The following is a 20,148-nucleotide window of genomic DNA, read 5'->3' on the forward strand; positions in this document are numbered from 1 at the left end:
AAGCTATAAGATCTAGCTTCTTACTCAAACTCTCCACTTGGGCCGCCAATGAAGTTACCGCATGAATTTCGTGGAGACAGGCCACCTTTTTCTTCTCCCTTGCATTCCACTGGTAGCTATTTAACCCCATTTCCTCAATCAATTGACGAGCCTCGTCGGGGGTCTTGCTACCTAAGGTACCTCCTGCCGGCGCATCCAAGAGTTATCTTGTACCTGCATTCAACCCATTGTAGAAGGTTTGAACAATCATTCACTCCAGAAATCTGTGTTGCAGACACTTGCGCAGGAGTTCTTTGAACCGTTCCCATGTCTCAAATAGAGACTCCAATTCTAATTGCATAAAGGATGAGATCTCATTCCTAAGCTTGGCTGATTTTCCGGGAGGGAAATAACGTGCTAGAAAAGCTTCTACCATCTCCTCCCATGTAGTGATTGATGCCCTAGGCAATGAGTGTAGCCACTGCTTTGCTTTCCCCTTTAAGGAAAATGGGAAGGCTCTCAATTTGATGGCATCATCCGTCACACCATTGATCTTCAGCATGTCACACACCTCGAGGAAGCTCTCTATGTGACTGTTTGGATCCTCATCGGCCAAACCGTTGAATTGTGCGGACTGCTGCAGCATATGGATGAATGTCGGCTTTAGCTCGAAATTCTGAGCTGTAATTGGGGGACACACAATACTCGATTGTGTCCCCAACACTGAAGGTCTGGCATAATCGGATAGTGTCTGTTGTTGCTCATTCTGTTCCACCATGTTGTCAGATCCTTCTACTTCCAAATCAGCTGGATTAGGCTGTTCTTGTACAGGTTCTTTCCCTTTCCTTCGAAGTGTACGTTCAAGCTCAGGGTCTCCTTCAATCAATATTGATGGATTCCCTAGGGTCATAACCTGGAGCTGTACCAAAGAAAAAGAGAAAGAAAATCAGAAAAATAATAGAATAAGAAGATATGGAATAGAATGTGTGGTGAAATAGCTAAGAAAACAAAGTGCAAAGTATCTCAAAACGCCTAGCTCCCCAGCAATGGCGCCAAAAACTTGACAAGATCCCCTTGCTTATATCCCGCAAGTGCACAGGCTTGTCGAAGTAATAATCCCGGGTGAGCGGGGTTGAATCCACAGGGAGTAGGGAGTGAAAATACTTAATTTGATTCTTAGCTATGTGGAATATCAATAGTGATAAGTGTGAAATCGATTCAATTCTCAACAATAAAACAACAAGTGAAAGAGCAAAAGTAAGAAGAGGGTAAGGCAATCGATAAAGAATGGGGTACTCGGATAATGCTTTACCTAGGATGATCGCTTCAAGTGCAAAAACTCTCTATTATGCTTCCTAATCAATGCAATGGTGAGTCGTGGAAATCCTTACATACATAGTCCCAAATCTAAGGTCGACTATGCCTAACTCTATACATGTCCCGGAGGAGAAATTGAACAATCTCAACACCTCGCACTCGCATAGAGTTGCAATGAGCTCTAGGGATTCCAAGTGATAAATCTCTTCGTAAATATAGACCTACCCTTTGGTCCATGTGGAAGGTCCCTAGCCACAATTAAGCCCTAGATACTAAGATCCTCTCAACGCTTCACTCCATTGCACGCGCAACTAGGCCCCAGCGGAGGTTCATCCCTTAGACCATTCACTCCATTATGGCCACAAAGAACTCGAGGAACGGAGGTAGAATCTATCACGTCGGAGGGGAAAGGGGACGCTCCTGTACCTCTCGACTCACCATCTCAACCCTCTCCAACCTAGCTTTGTCTAACGCTAGTGGTGTGTCACTCACTCACAAGGTTACCAACAAAAACTCTCAACCCTAGTGTCACTCTAGGAGAAATGTTCATACAATCAAGCATTCAAGGTTGGAACTCACAATAAACATCAATTTATTGAAAGCATAATAAAGAAGTTCAATGAAACGAATACATCCTAAGGTTCACAATCATCCAAGTACCCACTAGGGGTTTAGCTCTCCATGGAGCTTAGTACAATCAAAGAAATCGAATGTAAAAGCAATGAATCCATAAAGAAACCCGCTCGATGGTCGTGTCGATGGTTTTGTAGAAAGTCATCTACTCGTCGTCCAAGGATTCCTTCGTCCGGTATAGGATACGCCTCGATGGAAGCTCCCCTACCAACCTTTTTCCTAATGGAATCACGATGTCGGAGCCGTAGAACTTTTCCAAAACCTTGGCCAATACCCCTCGAAACCCTAGCCGAAGCCCTCTCACAAGTTGGGGAAAAGATGGAGAAAAGAATGCTGAAATCGGGGCTGAAATCGGCTTTAAATAGGGTTGGAATCGGGCGACTACACGGCCGTGTACGGTACACGCGCCCGTGCGGAATTTCCACACGGCCGTGGATAATTTTCACACGCTCGTGTGGATTCTCTGTTTCTGAGATTTTCGGCCGGCTGTAAACAGTAACTGCCACAGTGATTTGCAACAATACCCTGCTACAGTACTATGCCAGGAATACTTCCCAATTCCATACTTTCATCGGGGTAACGCAAACGGGCACACGTTCACATCGTGAATCACTTGCTTCTTCAATGATGTACATGTTGGCGGGGCTCTTGTTCTTATATGCATAAGTCAGAATGCTCGAGCGTGACTGCCTTCGTGCCCCTCCAAATAGAAGTGCTCACTCGAATACGAGGAGGTTGACACACACTCTAGCATCTCACACCTGACCTATGTCTTCGCGTTTGAACCTTAACAAGATCTCCTCTAAAATAGGTGCATTATGATCCACATTGGCCCATTTCCTTCATACTCGACCTCACAACCCTACCTGTGTAAAAGTAACATAAAAACACACATATTAATGTAGAAAACTGAGGAAAGTAATGCTCAACATAAGGAATGAACGCTTCGCATTCATATCGCACAAGCACTTATCAAACTCCCCCAAACTTAAGCTTTTGCTTGTCCTCAAGCAAACATTAAAACATTCTGTGCATCCGTGAAGAAAATGTTGAAAGTGCTTGGCCTTAGGTTCACCAAAGTATACAAAAGATAGCATTCTACAAGTAAGTGAAATTTCAACACTAATTACGAAAAATCAATGCTCTACCTAAAAACTTGAACCAAAAAGGATAACAAACCCGAATTTCGTGTAAGTGTGTGAACTCACTCAAAACACCCCAAGTTATACTCCTCAAAGTTCTAAGTGCAAGGGACTTATTTATCTACACAAGTGATAAAAATTTTAAAAGATGGCAGTAGCTTCACACATCCTCTAAGGTAGCCCTTTCCAAAGCGGCCGCTAAGGTGGCTTTCGCACTTTCGAGGTGGTAGCTCTTTCTACCCGGGTGGTAGCTTTCCCTCATCCTATGAGATAGCTCTTTCTCTCATTAGGGCATAACTAGTATCAGACTTGTGAGAGTAGCTTCATACTTCATAGGTGGTAGCTCTTTCCGCCCAACAATTCAAATAAACAATAAAAACTATTTTTGTTCCTTCTTTTTCATTTTCATTTTTCATATTTAGCACAAGAAAATAAACCTAACTAGTCCCTTTAACATCGAACATGAGTTTCCAATAGAGTTCAAAGAGTGAGTAGTGCACTAAGTGTAAATCGGGCAAAAATTCCTAAAAATTCAAGCAAGAACTAGAGCATGAAACCATTCAATGTTAACAATTTTCCTAAACTTAAGAATACAATCATTGCAACTAGGGTGAACCGCCATTGGCTATGTGAGTATATATCAATCAAGAATAATAGAAATGATGTGTGGACTATGAAACTCCCCCCCACACTTAAGTTGAACATTGTCCTTAATGTACACATGCAAGCTCACTCATAATGTATATCAATGAAAAATATAGGTGGGAGAAGCAATCAAAACAATACTCCCCTGACTCCTAGTGTTGCGTTTGATGGAGCTAATTCATTGGGAGTAGTGTTCCAACGGGTTGTGAAGCTCGCACGGCCAAGAATACTTCCCAATTCCATACTTTCATACTTTAAAAACATTACAGTGATTTTCTAGAGTGATTTGCAACAGTAACCTGCTACAGTACTATGCCAAGAATACTTCCCAATTCCATACTTTCATCGGGGTAACGCAAACGGGCACACGTTCACGTCGTGAATCACTTACTTCTTCAATGATGTACATGTTGGCGGGGCTCTTGTTCTTATATGCATAAGTCGGAATGCTCGAGCGTGACTGCCTTTGTGCCCCTCCAAATAGATGTGCTCACTCAAATGCGAGGAGGTTGACACACACTCTAGCATCTCACACCTGACCTATGTCTTCGCGTTTGAACCTTAACAAGATCTCCTCCAAAATAGGTGCATTATGATCCACATTGGCGCATTTCCTTCATACTCGGCCTCACAACCCTACTTGCCTAAAAGTAACATAAAAACACACATATTAATGTAGAAAACTGACGAAAGTAATGCTCAACATAAGGAATGAACGCTTCGCATTCATATCGCACAAGCACTTATCACCCTGCTAGGTAAGAATTCCACCCAGTGGGTGGCAGTTGACCTAGGCGGGTCAAGACACATGACAGGCATGAGCTGCTATTTATAAATAGTCATTTTTCCCTATTCTTTGGGGACTTTTTCATAGGTTTTGAGAGGAAAAATGGCTAGGGTTTGGAGCAAAAGTCATTGCAAATTAGAGGAGTGTTCTTCACATCCTTTGATAAATTCTTTCTTCATTATAGCATTGAGGAAGTCATCGGTAACCTAGCTTCTAAGAGGAATCCTTCAAGACGTCGAATGACCGATCATGGCCATCAACACAAATTTAAGGGGTTTTATTCCATGGTTTTAATTGATTTACATTGCATAATTTTTTTTGTAACTTACCCCATGGGGGGCTAAACCCTAGTAGGTATTTGGGCATATGAATCCTAGGATTTTATTCTTATATTGATTTACTTTGTGTTTTCTATTATATCCGAGTTTAATTGAGTTTTAATCTTGCTTTCTTATTACTTGCTTGCCTTGTTGATCTTATGGTTGATTCGCATGCATGATTTGTTTGCCTTGGTGAGAGAGCTTTCCATTAGGGCTAGAACCTCAAGATTAAAAAGGGTTGAGAGGGTGAGTCACGAGATAGTGTTGTGTGCCTTTTCTCTTCCGATTAGTACATTCTATCTCCATATTCCCTAAGCTTTATGCAACCATATGTGGTGTGAGGTTTGAGATTGAGAGATTTCTCCACCAAGACATTATAGGGGGTTAGGGATCTTTCACCTAGATGTAGTGTTAGGTCTATCCTTAGGAATCAGATGTACTCTTAGGAATCCCTATAGACCATTGTTGTCATATGTGATGTGAGGTGTTGAGATTGAATAATTTCTCTACCAGGACCTCGTAGGGGACTAGTATTGGTGATATGAAGATAGGGATAGTGACAAGGTCCCCTTGCGTATATCCCGCAAGTGCACGGGTTTGTCAAAGTAATAATCCCGGGTGAGCGGCTATCGAATCCACACGGAATAGGGAATAAAAATACTCAATTTGATTCTTAACTATGTAAAAGATCAATGATAATGAGTGTGACAATGATTCAATTCTCAACAGTAAAAGCAACAAGTAAGAGAGCAAAAGTAAAGAAGGGGGTAAGGCAGTCGATAAAGATGGGGTACCCGGATAATGCTCAACCTAGGATAATTGTTTCAAGTGCAAGAACCCTCTATTATGCTTCCTAATCAATGCAATGGTGAGTCATGGACATCCTTAACTATGGCTAACTCTATACATGTCCAGGAGGAGAAATCGAACAATCTCAACACCTCGCACTCGCATAGAGTTGCAATGAGCTCTAAGGATTCCAAGTGATAAATCTCTTCCTTAATATAGACCTAACCCTTTGGTCCAGGTGGAAGGTCCCTAACCACAATTGAGCCCTAGATACTAAGATCACCTCAACGCTTCACTAGGTTGCACACGCAACTAAGCCCCAGCGGAAGTTCATCCCTTAGACGATTCACTCTATTATAGCCGCAAAGAACTCAAGGAACGGAGGTATAATCTATCACGCTGGAGGAGAAAGGGGACACTCCTGTACCTCTCGACTCACTCACAAGGTTACCAACAAGAACTCTCAACCCTAGTTTCTACTCTTCCTTGTTTACTCGTGGTATTCATATTTCTTGTGATTAAGTTCATTTCATCATATTCTTAATTCTAACTAGATAACATAGAAGAAGTTGTTACTAATACTTCTGTTCCCTGTAGATCCACTACCCGACTTGTTGGGTACTTTATTACTTCGACACCTGTGCACTTTCCATACATGCACGTAAGAGATGTATCAATAACCTTCATTCATACTTCCAATCCTTCCAAGTGGGCTTAATGACATCTCCAATTGTCTTTTATCCATAATTTATACAATTAGATTAAAGAGAGAACTTAAACGTTTAGAATATTGATTAAGTGAAAATGAGGTAATAGGAGACTCTCGCTATTCCTGTGGAAATATGACCCTAGTGTTCATCAACGAGGTATTACTTGACGACCAGTACACTTGTAATATTACAGACTTGATTACAATATTTTATTGTGTACTTGCATACTTATATATTCATATATTCATATTTTCACACACCCAACACTTGTAGGAAAGTGTCTGTCAAGTTTTTGCCACTGTTGCCAAGGAACCACAGTCGAGAGATTCTATGAAAACTTGTAGCTTAATGTTTTAGCCATTTATTCTTTTTGTACTTAATTAAGTCAATTCAGTTTATCATGTGTTTCTATCATTACTATATAATACTATGAACAATTATCTTTCATTGCATATATGAAAGGTTAGTTGGAGAGGGTACTACCCTGCTTGATTAATGGGTTGAGAACCATATGACGCAGAAATCCTATGAAAAATACCTTAATGTAGTCGAGTAGTCCCCTACACTCCATACTCGCTATGGGCATCATGAAGAGATAGTTTTGACAGTAGAACATTTGATCGGCTCAGAAAACAGGGAGAATCAAGAGAAAAATAGTGAGCAGCGCCATAGAAGACTCCATAGAAATTGATAGTTTGCAGGCATATGGCATCAACAAGGGGGAAAACATGACTTATGCAAATAGAGAATGATACCAGTAATGATCAAGTTTGTGAGGAAGAAGAAAGTAGCACTAGAGCCACATTAAGCATGGATAATAAGCATAAACCATGTGTTGAGGAACCTCCTAATGTGGAGTTAAAGACTTTACCCGAGCACCTTGAGTATTCATTCTTAGGGGAGAATAATCATAAGCCTTCTGCCTTATCTCAATGGAGTAATAAACTTGTTAGATACATGGATCATTTATATGATTTCACATAGTGCGTGGATGAGCCCAGTACAAGTGGTGCCGAAGAAAGGTGGAATAACCGTGGTTATAAATGAGAAGAATGAGCTCATACCCACCAGGATAGTCATAGGTTGGAGAGTGTGCATTCATTATAAGAAGCTAAATTATGCCACCAGAAAAGACCATTTCCCTTTGTCATTCATTGATTAAATACTTGAGAGATTAGCAAGGCATTCCTACTATTGCTTCCTGGATGGAATAGTAGGAATGCCTGAAGATTAGGAAAAATACTACATTCACATGCCCGTATGGCACCTTTGAATACCGCCGAATGCCCTTCTGATTATGCAACACACTTGCTATCTTCCAAAGGTGTATGTTAGCTATTTTTTATGATATGGTGGAAAAGACAATGGAGGTGTTCATGGATGACTTTTTTGGTATTTGGCGACTCCTTTGACACTCGCCTCAAATACCTAGAACATGTGCTAGTAAGGTGCGAGGAAACGAACTTGGTACTTAGTTGGGATATTTGATAAGTGCTAAACTGATCATATTTTCTATATCATTTATACTGCATTTGGCATAAAATTATACTTGTTTAGCATCTTAATAGTACCAAATTTCAACCTTTTGTTCACAATGACCTTTATTTCAGTTTTAGGAAGAAAGAAAAGAATTCGAGGATGTTTTGAAGCAAAATGAAGCAAGTTGCTGAATCATGGCTGCACCATGACTCACAATGAGCATTGTGGCAATACACAACGCCCATTATCTACAATTACTACTATCCAGATCAAGCCATGGCAACATAAGCTCACTGGTAGCAAAATAGAAGTCATAACAGCCTCACAAGGCCTTTATAAAGTCCATAACGGTCATTGTCAAGACACATAATTCCCAAAGACCATACCTGGATGTGACTTGGAGCCCTAAGCAACAACTTACTCACAACGTGTATCACAACACCCATGGTGAGGCCGTAAGGCATTTGATTACCTGTAAATACCCCAAGTATTCTCAAAATTTAAGGAGGCTTTTTGCCGAAGAAGCTAGGGCAAAGCTCGAATTCGAGATCCGAGTGGCCGGAGACAGAGTTTCTTCCATATTGCAATGTATTTTGGTGGATTTGTCAAGAGTATGTTAATGAGCATCATTAGAGAAGATTGTGCATGACACACATCTTCAAAGATCATCATCCGACCTAGTCACCATGGGTAATCGAGCTAGTAGGGCTTTAAATTCTCCCGGTTCAAGTCTAGAACATGATCGACACTTAACGCCTATCATAATTAATAATCAAGATAACTTTAGTACATACTCCCAACTCCTTCTAAGTGTGTTTAACATCATCTCCAATTTTATTGTTTAATAGTGTTGTTGACACATATCCGAATTCGCGTGTGTGAACCGTAAGTGCACTAATTGTCAAAGTAATAAAAATATCTGGTGAGTTGGGTAGTTGAATCCACAGGGAGAATGTGGGTTACTAGTACTAATCGCTTCTCTTATATCTAGCCCTAATGATAAATGGAGAATTTGTGGTGATTTAATATGCGAAGAAATAAACTACCGAAGATGAATATGCGAGGGTAAAATGGAGGGAAATCTCAATCAATAAAGATGAGGTACCGGCAAATGCCTCCCTAGGATTTAACATGAAGTTCAAGACTCGCTAAATGCTATTAAACCGAGATTAATGAGTCAGGTAATCCAAGAACAGCTGCTCCTTGTCTCCAAAGCAACTAACACTAGTCCTCATAAGATCCCCGTGTAGAAATCGCCTCAATCTCAACACCTCACAAACCCAAATGACCGCCATAAGCTCTAGGGATACCTAAGAGTGAAACTGATTCCTAAAGATAGATCCAACCCTATTTCCAGGAGAAGGATCCCTAAACCCCTATAAGGTCCTAGTAGAGAAATCTCTCAATCTCATGCCTCACACCAAATATGGTTGCATGGAGTCTATGGAATACGGAGATAGGAAAACACTCATCGAGGAAAAGTGGAACACCCACTATCTCATGACTCACCCTCTCAACCCTCTTTAACCTTGGAGTTCTAACTATAATGGAGACCTCTCTCATCAAAGTAAAAATCATGTATAGAGAATCAACCACAAGGATCAATAAAACATGCAAGCAGTTGGAACACAAGATTAAAACTCAAATCAACTTGGATTAATTAGAACCATAAAGCAAATCAATACCAAAGACAAGATCCTAGGGTTAACATGCCCAAATATGTACTAGGGTTTAGCTCTCTATGGAGCAAGTTAATAAACAAAGATAAATATAATGAATAGTAATTTAAACCATAGAGGAAAACCCCTTAAATTCTTGATGATTGGCCCTGATGGGTAGTTCAACATCTTGAAGGATTACTCTCTGAAGCTCAGTCGTCGGTGGCTTCCCAAGCACTATGATGGCAAAGGAAACTATCAAAGTTGTGAAGAACACCCTCCAAAGTGGCAAAGACCTCCTCTCTAAAGCCTAGCCGTCTCACTCCTCAAGAGCCGCATAAAAAGATGCCAAAATAGTGTAACATGCCTATTTATAAGCACAAACCACGTCTGCCACATGCCTCCACATGCCCATGTGGATTTCTCGCGTGCTTGTGTGGCCTATAGGAATTTCCACGTGGTCGCGTGAACAGTATTGCTGTAGTGCTTTTTACAAACACGGTCCAAACACTCTTCTCTTGAGACCACATGTTCGGGTACACATTCTTGTGGTCCGCTATAAGACTTTTATTCATCGACGCATGATGTGAACTCGTCCGGTAAGCATGGAGTCATCAGTAATACCTTCCGGTGCAACGGAGAAGGTCATATCCTCGGTTCCAAGGATCTACCCTTACTTCCTCTTTGTGTATTGTCCAGCCAACGGATTCAAGGGATGCTCTAGATTACTAATTAAAATGAAAGAACTACAAGTGGAGTCTAAAACAAGGCAAGGGTATAAAATCAAGGGAATGAAATGGTCACTAATGCAGTTCCCTAAGGGCTACTAATGTGCAAAGGATGCTAAGAATGTCATGAAATTGGAGGTTTGGACCAAGAGACTTCCTAAAATAGATCAACCCGATGGTTCAAAGACATCGACCCCTAATACAGTGCACAAGTAATTATACTGCACTTTCTTGCTCGACATCCTCAAATGATTGCATTAATAACGGGGAAATCTCAAACTAGGGTCGGAATGCAACTAGGTCTAACCCTAATAATGAGGGCGTACAAAATACCCGATGGTTACTGTGTATTTGTACATGAATCCCTTCCAAACTTGGAATATGACAGAAAGCCCTATGCGACCGCTAGTACACGGGTTTGTTGAAGTAATAAATTCCGGTGAGTGGGGTATCGTATCTACAGGGAATAAGAAATAGAAACACAAAGATTGCTATTTAACTAAGTGGAAATAAAACAATGATGGTGTGGATAAAGATAGATCCAAACAAACAAAATAAAAATAAGAAAGAGAGGCATAAATAAATGAGAAGAAAGACAATCGATAAAAAAAGTGGGGTACTTTGGATAGTATTCCTTCTAGGATTATTCCTTTAAGTGTATAACCAACTATTACGCTTCCTAACTAATACTTAATGAGTCATGAACATCCTTAAATCACAGTCCAAACCTAAGGTCAATCATGGGACTAACTCTATACTATGTCCTCGGCGAGAAATCAACCAGTCTCAACACCTCACGCTGTGCAAAAGTTACAAGAAGCTCTAGGGATTCCAAGTGATAAACCTTATTCATGTAGCTGTAGATCTAACCCTTTGTCCAAAGCGAATGATCCCTAGTCACAATTAAGCTCATGTGTTCAAGTTACTTCAACGCTTTCATTTTGTTGCTCGCGCAAGCTAAGCCCCAGTGAGAGTTCATCGGTTAACCCTTCACTCTGTTGTAACCGCAAAGAACTCTTGGAATGTAGAGGTTGTATAAATCAAACCGTAGGGGAAAGGGATGCTCTCGCTACCACTTGACTCACCTTCTCCACCCTCTCCAATCTTTGCTTTGTTTAACCCTCATGGTGTGTCACACACTCACAAGGATTTCACCAATGTAGATTCCTCAACCCTAGTGTCACTCTAAAGGGAGAAATCATTCAACAAGTATTCAAGATTGTAACTCAATTAAAGACACTCGATTAAGTAAAATATAATAAAAGGTTAATAAAACAAAATACATCCCTAGGGTTCACAAATCCAAGTACCCACTAGGGTTTTAGCTCCATGCGACGCAAGATACAATCAATAATGAAATCAAAATTAAAAACTTGCAATCCATAGTAAAACCCCGTAGGTATTCATGTCGATGGTCTTGTGGAGTGGCCTCATGCCCCTCTTCAAAGATCCCCTCGTAAAGCCTAGGGCACACCTCGCGGATCGGCTGCGATGAAAGCTACCCCAATAACTATCTTCCAAGAGAAAGCGTGGTGTCGAAGCCATAGAACCACTCCAAAATCCTTGCCAAAGCTTTCTCAAACCCCTAGCCACGGCCTCTCAAAAGTTGGAGAAAAATAGGAAAAAGATGTCGAAATCGGGCTGAATTGCGGCTTTAAATAGGGCAGCATTGGCCATCCGGAGCGACTCTTAGGATTTTTCCACATGCCCTTGTGGAAATTCCAAACGGGCGTGTGGATTCTCTAGAATTCTAATTTTCTACGGGCTATGAATAGTAAGCTCGCCATAGTAAATTACAATAATATGTACCGCTTTCGAGTACTCGCTCAAAAATATACTCCCGAATCCACGACTTTTTCATCGCGGCGGCATAAAGCGGGCAAACGCCTATGCTATAGATCGATTACATCTTTAATTAAAAGCCCATTTGACGATGATCTTGCTAGTATTGCACAAGCCGGGCAGACTGTATCGCGAATGTGACTACCGTGCCCCCAAACTATGTATTTGCTTGATAATAATAGAGGTTGGCACAACTTGTGTCTTCACATTTGTTCACTCCAGGATGCTATCAACAAAGTGCATTCATGATATACTTTAGCTTCTTTCTTTGATATTTGGCTTCACAACCCTATATGCACAAAAAAACATAAATATACATGTATTAGCGCTAAAATTTGATAAAAGTAATGATCATCGTAAGGAAAGAATACTTCACAATCTTAACACCCAAGCACTTATCAAACTCCCCCACACATAGGCTTTTGCTTGTCCTCAAGCAAAAATAAAACATTGAAGTATAAAAGAAGGAAATATTAAAAGTGCTCGACCTTAGGTTCACCAAAGCATGCAAGGGAAGCACTCTTCATGTAAGGGAACTTTCAACACTAAATATGAAAAATCAATGCTCTAGCTAAAAACTCGAATAAAAAAGGACAACAAACCCGAAATCGAGTAAGTGTGTGAAACTCACTCAAGTAAACCCAAAGTATACTCCTCAATGTTTCAAGTATGAGGGACTTATTTAACTACAAAATGTAACAAAACAAAAATGGTAGTAGCTTCACACATCCTCTAAGGTAGCCCTTTCCAAAGCGGCCGCTAAGGTGGCTTCACACTTCGAGGTGGTAGCTCTTTCTACAGGGGTGGTGCTTTCACTCATCCCATGGGATAGCTCTTTCTATCATTAGGGCATAACTAGTATCTAACTTATGAGAGTAGCTTCATACTTCATAGGTGGTAGCTCTTTCAATCCCAAATGCATAACAAAACAATATATCTATTTTTCTTTCTTTTTCTTTTTCCATTTTTCTATTTTTTTTAAAAATAACACAAGAAACAAAACTAATTTGTCCCTTTGACATTGAACTCGAGTTTCCAAAAGAGTTCATGAGAAAGTGGTGTAACAAGTGTCAAAAATTCTAGTAAAACTAGAGCATGAGAACATTCAATGTTAAAAATTCTCCTAAACTCAAGAATACAATCATTGCAACTAAGGTGAACCGCCATTGGCTATGTGAGCACTATGTCATAAATCAAAGTTTATGTAAAGGACATGTGCAATGTGAACTCCCCCCACACTTAAGATGTACATTGCCTCAATGTACACATGCAAGCACAATAAAACTAATACAATTTAAAACACATGTGGGAGTGGGCAATCGAAACAATACTCCCCTAGCTCCTAGTAGTGTGTTTGATGGAGCTAAGTCCTTGAAGTGAAGTTCCAACGGTTGTGAAGCACTACACGTGCCAAGTGTAAAAACTAACACCTCAATCGTGTCCATGACTAGTTCTCACTCCCATCACCGACAAGACCATCTCGCAGCATACACAAAGCGGTTCATAGGAAGCTCAATAAACCAAGACGCACTTTAGTATATAAAAGTAAAAGCAATGAAATACAACTCGAGATAACACAAATAAAAGATATACTCATAAGGAAGAGTCCTTTTCTGAGTAGTGCAAGTCCAAAATAAAATACTAAAAATATATATAATAAGCAAGGAAAGTAAAGACGGATCAGCGCCGCTCTGTTCACTACTTGCATACTCGCCACCATCTGGTAAAGATGATGTTGGTGCTGCAAAATAAATGTAGATTGGGTGAAGAAAAGAGAAAAAGAAGCTTACCAATGAAATGAGAATAAAAAACAAAACTAGAACCGGCCGGAAAACTAGAGTGAAAACCTCTAAATTGATCGGTGAGAAGTCGAGAGTCCAAGAGTGTGTTCTCTAAAATGTTTTGGAGTGAAAGGAATGAAGAAACGTCAAAAAGTTTTAAAGAAAAGTCGGTGTTCGCACATCCATCGTGGGCTCAGGAAATTACCCAGTACCCGGTGACTCACATGGGAGCTTCATAGAGCCGCAGACACATGCCCTATATGTTCCTCGGATTGGCCTCTCGAACACATCCACACGAGCGTGGAAATTCTCCATGCCCGTATGCCGTAATCACAAGGGCATCCACACACCCCGTGCTTTTTCCGTCGCACCGGAGAATTTCTCCAAGTGTTTCACACGAGCATGTGGAAATTCCACTACGGCATGGATTGATAAATGCTTGTGTGTTAAAAATGCGAAGTGTTCTTTCCTTACAATGAGCATTACTTCTATCAGGTTTAAGTGCTAATACAAGTGTATTTGTGTTCTTTTCCGCAGGTAGGGTTGTGAAGCTATGTTTTAAGAAAAGAAGCCAAAAGTAGATCGTGGAATGCACTATTTGATGAAATCTTGAAGGAACAAAATGTGAAGACACAAGTTGGGCTCAAAGATACGTGAATGTTTGCCAAGCTATATGTATTCAAGCAATTACAATGATTTGAGGGCACAAGTGGTAGTCACATTCTATGTATCCGAACTTGCGTATCGACTAGCAAGGTCTTCACCAACGAACCCGCTATTAAAGATAGTGACACGATTTGCGGCATCAAACGCAGTCTCCGCTTATGTCGCCTCGATGAAAAGTGGATCGTCGGAATGGCGTAGCACTGTAGAAAGTCATCGTAGTAAATCATTGTAGCACCACTGCATACTCCCATCGTTCACGACCAAATCTGAAATTCAGAGAATCCACAAGGGTGTGTGGAGATTCCACACGCCTATGTGGAAATTCTACAAGGGTGTGTGGATGCCCGATTTCAGCCCTTTAAAAAGCCACTCGATTTAGCCTCGATTTCGCATTTTCCCCTATTTTTTCTTCCACCTTTCCCCATCTTTGGAGGCACCTGCAGCTAGGGTTTGGAGAGGTTTGACGGCCTTCGACACTGTGTTTCCTTTGGAAGAGAGCTATTGAGGAAGCTTTCGCCGGTACGAATCCGGGTGAGGTGTGCCCTAGGTTTGACGAGGACCTTTCGAAGAAAACGCGGCCGATCCACAGAGACCTTCAACATGACCACAAGGGTTTTCATTCATGGATTGCATCCTCTTGCTTTTTGATTTCAATATCTCGCTAGTTTTACTCCACTGAGCTAAACCCCTAGTGGGTACTTGGATATTTGTGAACCATAGGATGTATTTGTTTCATTGAACCTTTTTATTATGCTTCCAATTAATTGATGTTTTCATTGAGTTCCAATCTTGTATGCTTGATTGAGTGAATACTCCCTTAGAGTGACACTAGGGTTGAGAGTTTTTATTGGTAACCCTTGTGAGTGAGTGACACACCACGAGAGTTAGACAAAGCTAGATTGAGAGGGTCGAGAGGGTGAGATCGAGAGGTAGCGGAGCTCCCCTTTCCTCCGGTGTGATTTATTATACCTCCATTTCTCAGCCTCTTTGTGGTCATAGTAAAGTGAATGTGTTAAGGGATGACCTTCAGCTATGGGCTTGAAGTTGCTAGCAATGGAGTGAAGCGTTGAAGTGATTTTAGCATCTAGGGCTTAATCCTAGACCAAAGGATTAGGTCTACATATAGGAAAAGGATTTATCACTTGGAATCCCTAGAACTCATTGCAATTCTATACGAGTGCGAGGTTGAAAGGTTATTTAATTTCTCCTCCCGACATGTATAGTAGTTAGGCATGGTTGACCTTAGATTTGGGACCATGTATTAAAGGATCTCCACAACTCATTAATGAATTAGTTAGAAAGCATAATAGAGGGTTTTGTACTTAAACGATTGTCTTAAGGGCGAACAATATCCGGCATTCCCCATTTATTGTCGTTCATTGCCTCCTATCTTTTACTTGCGCCTCCCTTATCTTTTCTTATATTTCATTTTGCATCATGAGTTTGTTTTCACATCACTATCAACATATTTTCATTCTAGTTAAATAGCAATCTTAGTGTTTCTAAGCACTATTTCCTGTGGATTCGACTACCCTCTCACCGGTATTATTACTTCAACACCGTGCACTCATGGCCTATACATGCATATTCGGTCGCATCATGGATCTTCAAAGGCCCACTCACAGTGGGCATTCACATGCCCCCGTGTCTCTCAAGATAAAGCTCGAATGTATGTGCAGAGAAACACACACCCATATGGAAATTTCATAAGGTCGCGTGACCATCACAAGGTGCGTTCAAAGGCGAGCACATACGCCGCCATATCCTCCTGGATGAGCTATGAATAAAAACTCACGCCGGTGTGTAATTTCTACACGGCCATATGTTTTATTAGGAAGACTAAAATTATAGACTTCAGACAAAAATTTCCGAACATTTTCACCTATTTAAAGCCTACCTATAATACGCAAGTAACTAGTAGAATCATAGAAATGTATGCTCAAATAACCAAGATACTTTACCTCACATGATTTAGCATATGAAAACACCAACGATCCATAAAGAGAAACATAGCAATGGTATATAAGAATCAAAAACACCAACACTCAAGCTTTTATTCATGTAACACTAAACTAAGACCTAGAAAAGTAATAAATGCTTGGGTTGCCTCCCAAGAAGTGCTTGTTTTACGTCACTTAACTTGACGTACCTCTTCTTTACCTTATGGGGGCTTGAAAAGAGTGTGTTCCTCCAAAATAGATATTGCATAGCTACTTCCTTTAAATCAAAAAGTTACTTGCTGGGGCAGAATTTTTGTTGGAGAGTCCAACCATCTTACCTTTGGCCTCCAAGAAAACAATTTGGGTTAAGAATTATCCAAGCTTACCACATTTGGGTTATTTGATGGCTTCAATCTCCCTACCCACATCGACATCGTCCTCGAATATGCATGTGAACCGTAAGTGCACGGGTGTCGAAGTAATAAAAATACCAGTGAGTCGGGTAGTCGAATCCATAGGGAATAGAGGCTACTAGTACTAACTTCTTCTGCCGCTTTCAGCCTAATGATAAAGAAAAATATGTGGTGATCTAATGTGCGAAAAGAAATAAATACTAGAGAAAAATATGCAAGGGTGAAATGGATGGAGATCTCAATCAAGTAAAAGTGCGGTATTCGGACAATGCTCCCCCTAGATTCAGGTATTAGGCACCGGATAAGCAAAGTGTTTCTATGATGAGTGTTAAGTCTGCAAATCCAAAAAGCCGGTTTTGACGTGACCGCCCGATCAGCCCGATACTAGTCCCCCACGAGGTCTGTGGAGAAATCGCTCAATCTCAACACCTCACAGACACATATGACCGCAAAGCACTCTAGGGACTCCAAGAGGTGTATCCGATTCCTCAAAGATTGATCCAACCCCAATTCTCGGTGAAGGATCCTAACCCCCCACAAGGTCCCAGAGGAGAAATCTCTCGAATCTCACTCCACACCAAATATAGTTGTATAGAGCTTAGGGAATGGTGTTGAAGCCATAGAACCACTCCAAAAACCTTGCTAAAGCTTCTCTAAACCCTAGCCTCCGGCATCTTAAAAGTTGGAGAAAAGATAGGAAATAGGATGTTAAAATCAGGCTGAATGGCGGCTTTAAATAGGCTTGAATTGGGCATCCACACAGCCTTATGGATTTTCCACACGCCCCTATGAAAATTCCACACGGGCATGTGGATTTTCTGGAATTCTAATTTTCTGTAGTCTGTGAACGGTAACTGCTATAGTAAATTACTACAGTGTTTTTGTCACAATAACTTGCTACAAGATTCGCCAAAAATACTCCTAAATCCACACTTTTTTATTGAGGCAACATAAACGGGCACACGTCTATGGCGTTGATCGCGTTGCATCTTCGACTAAAAGCCCAATTGACTAAGATCTTACTAGTATCTGCACAAGTCGGGACACGTGAATGTGACCCGCCTCTTGTGCCCCTCCCAAACTATGTATTTGCTTGACAATAATGGAGTTTGGTACACTCTTGTGTCTTAGACCACAACTTGTGTGTCTTCTCATTTGTTTACTCCAAGATGTCATCAACAAAGTACATTTAAGATATACTTTTAGCTTCTTTCTTTTGATATTTGGCTTCACAACCCTATATGCACAAAAGAACACAAATACACATGTATTAGCACTAAAATCTGATAAAAATTAATGCTCATCGTGAAAGAAAGAATACTTCACATTCTTAACACACAAGCACTTATCGCTGTGTCTAGTATAAGGCGATGGTCACACTACCTAGTAGTTATTTACAGAGTTCTCATGTAAACAACGCATCAAATGCACCAAGAATGAATCAACAATCGAAACAATTGCTATAGACATAATTAAATCATCCAAATAAACAAGTTCACCCCTAACGTTTCATCACAGATCCAGATGACCTTTGGGTCTACTCGCTCCCATACAAACAAACATAAACAATAAGCTCACGAAACCGACTACAAATGGCATAAGAAAAACTCCCTCAGATAATGGAAGTGAGATGATAAGCCGATCTGGCATGGAAAGCTTCCACTAGCATCCCGAGAGTTCGGGTTCCTCAAAGCTTCCCTTTGATTCCCCTTCTAAAAATGTGTGATCTTGCCTCCTCACAGCTCCCAAAGAAAAGATCGATGAAAATCTAGCCAAACCAAGCTTCCCACGTCGTCTATGACCTCCCAAAGAAGAGATCGATGAAGATCTAGCCAAACCAAGCTTCTCCCTTTGATTCCTGATAAGTGCTTGAGTGAACATGTTTTTATGCATGTTTTACATACATTGAGCATCATATTTTATACGGTTTATGTCTCATTTCGTGTATTGGGTGTTCTTTTATGCATATAGGTTGTGAAGACATTGGGATTTCAAAAGGGAGCGAAGATAGGGCTATTATGGCATAATATTGGGAGTTCTTGTACAAATCAAGTTGGAAGACACAAGAGGAGTTCGTGGTATGAGGAGATGTGTGCCAACTTCCATAGTTTTTGCAAGCCGTTATTAATGGAAGGGCACAAAGGCAGCCATGTCTCCACATTCCTCCCTTTGTAAAAGATTTCAAGACCTTTCAAGACGCATTGATGAAGGAAAAGCCGATAGCCTACCATATGATCGTGGTGCCCGATCGTGTGGCCTTAAGAGGGAGAATGTTTATTGTTGTGCAAAGCGTAATATCCGTAGCGGAAATATCGAGAGCGGAAATCATAGAGCGTAATTATCAGATAGTGAGATTATCGCTCACGCTCGCTGGAAATTCGCGCGACCGCGTGGAAGCCTCGCAGCCCACGCGGCTGCTGGAAAATCCACGCCGGGCGCGTGGGGCACGTGACGACGCTGCCAGAGGCTATAAATACACCTTTGGCCGATTCTAAGGGGACTTTTATGAGCTTTGAGCTATAGATATTGAGAGAGAGACGGGTTAGGGTTTGAGGAGAAGGTCTTCGCCGATCGATAGGGAGTTCTTCACCAACTTTGATAGGTTCCTTCGACGTCATAGCACCTTGTGGGGAGCCATTGGCGACCTAGCTTCGTAGAGGAACCCTTCAAGACGGAGAACTACCAATCAAGGCCAATCCGCACTGAATTCGAGGGGTTTTCTCTATGGGTTTTTATTGCTTTTTTCATTGTATTGATTATTGTTTTGTAACTAGGCCCATGGAGGGCTAAACCCTCAGTAGGTATTTGGGCATGTGAACCCTAAGATTTATATTTTTGGATTGATTCTCTTAATGTTTCTAGTTAATCCGAGTTGTCTTGAGTTTTAATCTTGTGGATTTAATTGCTTTGCTAGTGTTGTTAATCCTTGTGGTTGATTACATTGTATGATTTAATACTTTAATGTGTGAGGTCTCCATTAGAGTTAGATTTCCAAGATTAAAAAGAGGGTTGAGAGGGTGAGCCTTGAGATGGAGGAATGTCCCTTTCCCTTCGATTGAGTGTTTCCTATCTCCGTATTCCATATTCTCTTTGCAACCATATTTGGTGTGAGGCGTGAGATTGCTCGATTTCTCGCCTGGACCTTGTAGGGGGTTAGGATCCTTCACGGGAATTAGGGTTGGATCTACATTTAGGAATCGGTTTCACTCTTAGGTTTCCTTAGAGCATATACGGGCCATATGGGGTGTGAAGTGTGTGAGATTGGCTCATTTCTCCACCGGACCTTGTAGGGGACTAGTGCCTTTGCTTGGAGACAAGG

General features: G+C 41.0%; 1 non-coding gene across 1 annotated transcript; it reads left to right on the forward strand.

Annotated features, from left to right (window-relative positions):
• Positions 1-260: 260 nt before the first annotated feature.
• Positions 261-367, forward strand: LOC120254640. The gene has a single exon (XR_005534692.1). It is a non-coding gene; the product is annotated as a small nucleolar RNA R71 (small nucleolar RNA).
• Positions 368-20,148: the final 19,781 nt, after the last annotated feature.

The sequence above is a fragment of the Dioscorea cayenensis genome, unplaced genomic scaffold (assembly GCF_009730915.1).
Source record: "Dioscorea cayenensis subsp. rotundata cultivar TDr96_F1 unplaced genomic scaffold, TDr96_F1_v2_PseudoChromosome.rev07_lg8_w22 25.fasta BLBR01000557.1, whole genome shotgun sequence".
Taxonomy (NCBI): domain Eukaryota; kingdom Viridiplantae; phylum Streptophyta; class Magnoliopsida; order Dioscoreales; family Dioscoreaceae; genus Dioscorea; species Dioscorea cayenensis.